The sequence below is a fragment of the Tachysurus vachellii genome, chromosome 22, assembly GCF_030014155.1.
Source record: "Tachysurus vachellii isolate PV-2020 chromosome 22, HZAU_Pvac_v1, whole genome shotgun sequence".
NCBI classification, from domain to species: Eukaryota; Metazoa; Chordata; class Actinopteri; order Siluriformes; family Bagridae; genus Tachysurus; species Tachysurus vachellii.
This window is the reverse complement of record NC_083481.1, coordinates 7,915,247-7,924,470: the sequence shown is the minus strand read 5'-3', so window position 1 is coordinate 7,924,470 and position 9,224 is coordinate 7,915,247.

The window sequence follows — 9,224 nt, the reverse complement described above, 5'->3', positions numbered from 1 at the left end:
GTGCCCTGCGATGGGTTGGCACTCCGTCCAGGGTGTATCCTGCCTTGTTGCCCAATGACGCCTGAGATAGGCACAGGCTCCCCGTGACCCGAGGTAGTTTGGATAAGCGGTAGAAGATGAATGAATGAATGAATGTTTTTAATTGACGTACTTGGGGTTAGTGGTTGAAAGGGGAATCATGAACCACACACAGAGAGCGGAAAGGAAGTAGAGAGGTATAAAAACTGTTATGAGAGCCTTGAGGGCTCCCTCTGCTGGCCTGCAGAGGATTTGCTGCACTTTACCATCAGGACTCTAATTCCCACTATCCATTGCACCACCTACTCAGCACACCTGGTTCCTGTTTGTAATCAGCTGGTCTATTTAAGCTCACTCAGAACTCTCGTATGACGTGAAGTATTGTTAGCCTGTCTGCATACCGAGCGTATTTCTCTGTTCTGTTTATTGCCTCGTTTCTGACCCTGCCTGTTTTTCGTATTTGTGATTGTTTGCTACCTGCCCTGACCTACGCCTGGATTATCGACTACTGCTTTTGGATTTCCTTTGTTGTTGCTGTTTGCCTGGTGTTTTGAACCTTGCCTGTTTTTGGATTTTGCAAATAAACCTGCTCTTGGATCTAACCGGTTTCACGCTTTATGACAGAATACTTCGCCCGACAAGATCCAGCGGTTTATTTCATCCACCCTGGTTTCATCACTGCATCAGCCATAAACCAACAACCAAATCCAGCATTCCTAGTAAGTCTTCCGGCACCTTTTCCGACCACTCATCTAGGATTCAGTAGTGATATTTCCCTATTTCGATTGGTGTGTTCCCGTACCCCAATATGTACCGATACAGCGGCATACAAATCCAAGTGTTGCCCCCCTCCTCTGAGGAAGAATGGTGGGACAGGTTGGCGGACTTGATGTCCCTCCGCCAACAAGGACAAGCGGTGAGTTGTTTTGCCCAATTATTCTGGACATGTGCGGCTGGTTTGAACCTCAGCAACGAAGAATTAAAGTTGTACTTAAATGACTGTCTGGATGAACCTTTGTCTCAAGCAGAGACACAAAGTTTACAAATTTTGGACTTTTGGGGGTTTGTGAGTCATTTAGAAAGCCGAAGCCGATGGAACTTATGGGAAACCCTGGATGGAAAGACCATTGACAGCATGGCCGTCACTAGGCCGGTCTCTGCTCCTAAAACAGCCGCTGTCACGCCTGCCCCTACTCCCAAAATGGCCACCAACATGCCTGTCTCAGATCATAAAATAGCCGCTCCTATGCCTGAACCCTTGTCTAGGAGGGCTATCAGAAGAAAACGCTTCGCAAGCAGGACTGCCATGTCTGCACCTACCCCTAAAATGGCTACCGTCTTACCTGCACCTGTTTTCAAGAGGGCTACTACTGTATCTGCATCAGCGGTTGAAAGAGCCACTGTCCTGACAACACCTGTCCCTCAGGGGGCCGTTACCATCCCCGCACCTATTGTCAAGATTGCTGCCATTTCTGCATCCTGACCACTGCCCGAAATGGCTGCCTCACCTATCTCTCCTGCTCCTGCAAAGCCACAACTACTAGTGTCTAGTCTACTGGATCCCCAGATGACGTCTGCACGAGTGACTAAGAGGCGTAATCTAGTTTTGTCAAGTTCAGTGATCCCCAGGACCACCGAGGTATGTTCTCTCAGTCTCATGCCTCCTGTACTTGCTATGGCACCGCGGCATGCTCGCTCCCCTTCTGTTTCACCGGGCAGTTCCCAAATCCGCGACTCTGAACCATCTGCCTCTCCCGAGCCACCTGAATCTGCTGAGACACCTGAAGCACCTGAACCTGCTAAAGCACTTGAACTGGCTGGAGCAAACGAACCAGCTGGAGTAAATGAATCACCTGAACCAGCTGGAGCAAATGAACCAGCTGGAGCAAATGAAGCACCTGAACCTGCTGAAGCACCTGAACCTTCTGAAGTACCTGAATCTGCTGGAATAAATGAATCACCTAAACCTGCTGGAGCACCTGAACCGACCGAACCATTTGAATCTGCTAAAGCACCTGAATCTGCTGAAGCACCTGAACCGGCTGGAGTGAATGAATCACCTGAACCGGCTGGAGCACCTGAACCGGCTGGAGCACCTGAACCAGCTGGAGCACCTGAACCGGCTGGAGTGAATGAATCACCTGAACCTGCTGGAGCAAATGAATCACCTGAACCTGCTGGAGCACCTGAATGAACCGAACCATTTGAACCGTCTGAAGCACCTGAATCTGCTGAATCACCTAAACCTGCTGGAGTAAATGAAGCACCTGAACATGCTGGAGCTAATGAATCAACTGAATCATCTGTAGCAATTGGAGCTCCTGAATCAACCTTATCCTCTATGTCCGCATCACCTTTGAGCCATGCAGGGTCCACCTTTTGTTCTTCTGCTTCACAGGAAATCCCACACTCTCATGAATCAGAGTCCCCCGAACACTTAGTCACGGCTGGAAGGTTCGAACCTGGGTCACTAACCATGCACGACTTCCAAGGTCTCAAGGTCTCATCAAAAACAGTCGACCCTGAACTATTTGCTTCATCTAAGATGGCCAACGATGAACTCTCTGCCTGGCCCAAGATGGTCGTTTCTGGGTTCCCTGAGCTCTCTGCCTGGCCTAAACCAACCAATTTGCCTGTGTTACCTGTCCTGTGTTTTATTTCACTGGCTTTGCCAGCCCCTCTACCTCCTGTCCCTGTTTACAGGATTGGAACACCTCCAGTCCTGCTCTGGTCGCTGGCTCTGCCTGCGGCACCACCATGGCCTCCAGTCCTGCTCTGGTCGCTGGCTCTGCCTGCGGCACCACCCTGGCCTCCAGTCCTGCTCTGGTCGCTGGCTCTGCCTGCGGCACCACCCTGGCCTCCAGTCCTGCTCTGGTCGCTGGCTCTGCCTGCGGCACCACCCTGGCCTCCAGTCCTGCTCTGGTCGCTGGCTCTGCCTGCGGCACCACCCTGGCCTCCAGTCCTGCTCTGGTCGCTGGCTCTGCCTGCGGCACCACCCTGGCCTCCAGTCCTGCTCTGGTCGCTGGCTCTGCCTGTGGCACCACCCTGGCCTCCAGTCCTGCTCTGGTCGCTGGCTCTGCCTGCGGCACCACCCTGGCCTCCAGTCCTGCTCTGGTCACTGGCGCCGCATGTGGCACCACCCTGGCCTTCAGCTCTGCCGGCTCCGCCCTGGCCTTCAGCTTCGCCAGCTCTGCCCTGCCCTCTGCAGCCACATGGACCTGGCCCACCTTCCCGCCCCCTGTTCCGCCTCCACTCCACCACCCTCCGGATCTACGTCGGAGTGTCTGGAATCCACTCCTGGGGGGGCTCTGTTATGAGAGCCATGAGGGCTCCCTCTGCTGGCCTGCAGAGGATTTGCTGCACTTTACCATCAGGACTCTAATTCCCACTATCCATTGCACCACCTACTCAGCACACCTGGTTCCTGTTTGTAATCATCTGGTCTATTTAAGCTCACTCAGAACTCTCGTATGACGCGAAGTATTGTTAGCCTGTCTGCATACCGAGCGTATTTCTCTGTTCTGTTTATTGCCTCGTTTCTGACCCTGCCTGTTTTTCGTATTTGTGATTGTTTGCTACCTGCCCTGACCTACGCCTGGATTATCGACTACTGCTTTTGGATTTCCTTTGTTGTTGCTGTTTGCCTGGTGTTTTGAACCTTGCCTGTTTTTGGATTTTGCAAATAAACCTGCTCTTGGATCTAACCGGTTTCACGCTTTATGACAAAAACAATCGATATATCAGTAATAAATCTGAGAACTAATATGACATTTTTATTATAATGTTTCAATTGTTGTCAGACGCTATATAAACCGACCCTAAGTTTGCCCCTTTAAGGTACTGTACTTTCTTCAGCTCGGACACTGTCTGCAACAGAAACCGAAACAACTATCAGCATAACAGGATACAATATATTTATGATATTCTATCAGTGAAGTGAATTTCATTATTGAGACTATATTTGTAGTATAGTATGATATTTCTGTGTGATTGTCAGATGATTGTCTTCCTCAGCTGCTAGTTTTAATCAGACACAGTGCTAGTAATTATGTCTCACATAATGCCAAAGGACTTTTGTATGTTTGGGCATCTTTATGACAGATATGTGTGTGAACAGTTAAATCTACAAACTTTAGTAATATTTTAATGAGCTCATAAAGATTCATTTTGGCAAAATCATTGTTAGTGTTTTTCTAGAGAACATTCTGGAGAATAAGAATGAAATGTGCCCATTTTGATATAAATGAAACGAAATACTTAAAAACAGCCATCTTCCTTCTAAGCATGAAGTGCCGAGGTTCTTAAAGTAGGACATAAAGGTGTCTGGACGCCAGATGTCTTTGGCTCTTACTTTCTCTGTGCTCTGGCTCAGCTGGTGATGTAGCAGGGGTTGTTGTTGGGCATGACCTGACCTTAGGCGAGCCGAGCGGGCAGCTGCACATACAAATTCAGGGTTTGTGAGCATGAGCAGATAGACACAGCAAAGGCATGAATAAGACCTTAGTTATTTTTAAGCCAAAAGAAGAATCTATTTCGGAAAAAGGCTAGTTACTGCATTTAACAGTAGAAATCAATGTAATAGTCAAGCATTCATATATAGACTTATATAGACTTCTGTTTTTCGAATATATAATGTAAGTATAGCTCATAGTAATTTAATTGTGACAGATATGTCATATGAGGCTGATATTACGAACCAGGTGCAAAATCCAACAACTTAATCATTTACATAAGAATAGCTAAGCAATAAACCACAAACCAATTTGCATCACAAAACCCCAAAATGAAGTGCTTCAACTCTTCATACCTTATAGTTTAAAGATTAAAATTCTGGCATTTTCAGATCTTGGATTGGTATGAGTTTGGTATTTTGGTATATTTCAAAAATTATTGGAAAATTTCCAAGAGAAAGAAGTTTGACTCACTTGATAGATAAATACCTGCAGATGCAGCTTTACCTGCACCAAACATACAAGAACTTGTTTGCTGTTACTAAGCATGTTGCCACAAATCACCTAAACTTGATAAAATGAATCCTGTGACATGATATATTGCTATTAAAATCTCATTCATGGAAGCCAGTGGATGAACATATGTCTATGTGACATGGAAATGCTGAGAGCCTGTCAGAATACAGTTTTCAATGAAATACTAAAGGTTGGGGACAGACACGCATGCAAAAGATGTCTGATCTTTTCTCATAGATCTGATCTATGATCATATCCTAAAATTAATGCATTTTCTGATTCTTTCCATTGTCCTTGAATGCAAACATTTCACTGTCACCTTTTCCTTCTACTGTTCAAATGAAAAACGTACTGTATACAGTTACTTCACATTACATTTACAATATTCAAAACATTGTTCTATTGAATGCTAGATATAACATCTGTCGATTAGCTTGTTGACTGGGACAAACTGTGAGAAAGTTTCTGTATGTCTGACTGAGTGATGTCATTGTTGGCAAAGAAGTTAATTCACAGGCTCTGTAATTGCACCATATTTAAGCAATATTGCATAAGCAAGAGTGCTGAACTTCAGCATGGCTGTTATTTGGCCATAGGCATGAGGCCGCAGGCTGGACAGTAGTACAGCAGAACTATTGCTTGTGCAATAACCATTTTATTCAACAGCTCTGAGTAATTACTATAAAGTCAGACAGAATATGACCGAATATGTTGTTTATTTTTTCTCTGTCCACAAAACTAGTTCCCAAAGAAGCCACAAATGGGTAAAGTGTTGCGTGTTGCCATTCAAGGTTAGTAAGGGTTTCAGTGTCACAAACTATTGATAGAATTGGAATTTTATGTGGCAACACAGAGAAGCAGAGTGATATCAGGTAAATATCAGCACTGTTGGAAGCAGGCACAGTTAAAGAAGTTCTTTACCACTCCTGTGTCAGCTAAAACATCCTGCAGAACCATGCTGCTATTGCTTTGCTTTGCTTTCTGCACAGTATACCTGCCGATGTAGCTCAGCATTTTCTTGGTATATTCCTTTGGTTCTTCCCTTGCTTTATATCACAGGGCTTTGTTTCCAGAACCTCGTTCAGCTTAGAGGAGCCAATGGTATTTGAGTGTTAGCACAGGGAAAAACTAAATAACAAACCGGAAACAAAATAACAAATCAGAAAACAAAGGAACAAATCAGAAAACAAAACAAACTAGATTTGTAAAGTTCGTCACGACAAACTTTGATGTTGGCTTTGACGATGCAATTATTCGCAAAGGCCAGTGCTTTTTGGAGGCGAGTGGACATAAGGGTCAGTGTTACTTTTGGAAGCAAGTAAACAGAAAGCTAGGGTGCCAAAACATTTTGAGGTAAGTGGAGATGAGCATTTTACGGCATCAGAATACCTGTGAGGAAGTTCCCATCATTGTTGTGAGTGTTTTGATATGTCACATGTCCATGTTGTAAAAAGTTTTTTGATTTTGCATATTTTGGGGGCGGGGCTGCGGCACAACCGAAAGGCCAGTCGGTACTCCAGTTTAAAACTTTGTTCAGAGTATCACCCTAAAGGAGCTGGCCGAGTTTGGTGTAGATAGTTCAAAAGCTTGCCGAGTTATAAACCTCCAAAGTTTATAATGGGAGTCTATGGGAAAAAAGGCCAGTTTGAGACACGGTACCGGAGGTACCGGTACTCGGATCGCTTAGAAAAGTAATAGCAACAAACTTCAGACCGGGGTCTACAACATATCCAAATTTGGTGCATGTGGCTCGAAAGCTCTAGGAGGAGTTACTCTTGATAAATTTTTGTCTAAGCTTAAATAGGAAAACAGAATGTTGGCTTCTACAAAGCCAACATAATTATTCAGAAAACAAAATAGAAAATTCAAAAATATAACAAACCAGAAAACACAATGACATTTCAGACAAACCAGGTAGGTATAGTTTGCGAATGAAAGTCTTTCTGCTGATTGGATGATCCATCTGTTACGTCTTGCAGCAACGTCTTGCAGCAACCTCATAATGTCATCACGTTTAACATGCAACCAGGTTTTCCATGTGGGGCCATCCTCAGCAGCAGGGGCGCATTAATGCACGGGCTTACACAAGTTGAAGCCCAGAGAACTGCACTGGGTAGTTAATTTATTTATTTGATTTAATATTTTTTTATTAACCATTTAAATATATTTACATATTTATATATGTAAATTTTTTTTATTTTTTTTTACATATATATATATATATATATATATATATATATATATATATATATATGTAAAATATATACACACACACACATATATATATATATATAATATATATTATTATCTGTAAAAAAAATTTACATATGTAAATATTTTTTACAGATAATAATAATACACTTATAAATAAAAAAATATGTAAATAAAATCATTCATTCATTCATTCATTCATTCCTTTTCTACCGCTTATCTGAACTATTCTTGGGTCACAGGGAGCCTCGGGCGTCATCGGGCATCAAGGCAGGATACACCCTGGACGGAGTGCCGACCCATCGCAGGGCACACACACACACACACACACACACACACACACACACACACACAGATGCCAATCAACCTACCATGCATGTCTTTGGACCGGGGAGGAAACCGGAGTACCAGGAGGAAACCCCCGAGGCACGGGGAGAACATGCAAACTCCATACACACAAGGCGGAGACGGGAATCGAACCCCCAACCCTGGAGGTGTGAGGCGAACGTGCTAACCACTAAGCCACCGTGCCCCCGTAAATAAAATCAGAATTTCTTTATTTACGGAGGTGTGTTAGTTGCGTAATTGGTGTTTATTAGATAATGGGCGCATCCTTCTGTCAACCAGTAAGCAGTTACTGCATACAACCATATAATGTGAAAGATGGTGGATTACAAGAAGCACGAGAGCTGGGCGCAGAGAAAAATCCACTTGACCCCTCTGTTGATAGAACAAACAGGATATTAAAAGTCTACAGACGCCAACACCTCTGCAACAACTTGTGCTAATCAGCTTTTAGAGGACGCTAGACAGAGTGACAGCCTGCAGGGATCTAAAACGTGTCCTGTACGTGATGAATCCACAGAGCCGGACCACTACATTTCAGGCCGAGATCTGTTTTCTTCAAGCGTTTTATACTGGTGATTGACAGACTGGTCAGACAGACCGCTGATTCTGTTCACAAGACATTGTAAACCAGCATTTTGGCTTTTTAAATAACATTCTGTCCCTGACTCCAGAAGAGCTCTGATTGTCTGCAGTGAAACTGCAAAATAAATACTGCAGAGATTTGTAAACTGATTAGTGGATGAACTTTCACATTTTAAAGCAATCACACAAAAGAAAAGCGACACCACAGCAAGAACGCTTATCAAGATAATAAAACAACGGAAGTTAGTGTCTGTATTTCCAAACATAGACATCGCTCTTATTTTTGTAACAAATGCCACCAGTGAACGGTCACTTTCATAACTGGCCTTGGTGAAAAACAGGCTGCGTTCTGTTATCTAACTTTAATGTCTCTGGAGAGCGACATTCTCCAGAAATGAGATTTTACCAACCTCATCAAATACTTTGCAGCAAGAAAAATGAGGAAATATTTTTAAAGGTAGCCAATTAAAATTTATTCGTACATTAGAGCAATTTTAAATAGTTCATGGGGAGGGATGGGCCCATGGTAATGGTGTAGCCCAGGGGCCTTTGCACCCCTGCTCAGCAGAAGCGAGTGGCCTCCATGTGAGTCAGTCTTTAGGTTAATCAAATATAAAGAAACTTTACATTAATGCTTGTATTAAAATTGCTTATTTTTTAATAATTGACTGTAGGGTTTGAAAAACAACGCAATTTATTTGGCCAGGAGTGCATTATAGAGTTTTATTTTAATAGCTTTGATAAAGCCGATGTGACAGAGGTGTGTGTTCAGCTCCGACAACATTACTCATCTACGAAAGACAGATTAGGCTGTGATTATGCAAGCCATTAACAAGCCATATAAACCATTTGAAAAAAGTAACTCTTTCTAACAATAGCAAAACCCATTTATGCTGCAAATCACATTTATTACTAATTTTGAGAACTACTGTATGACCCGGCCAATGGCACAATATGAGCAACAATTTTAGCTGCCAAAGTAACTTTTCAATTTAATGAACAGTTTCATTATGTATAGTTTCAGAAGCACAAATTTAAAAGAGCAGAGAAACGTTTTTAACGTATTTCTAGAATTTAATAAATGTCTTTGGGCTGCAT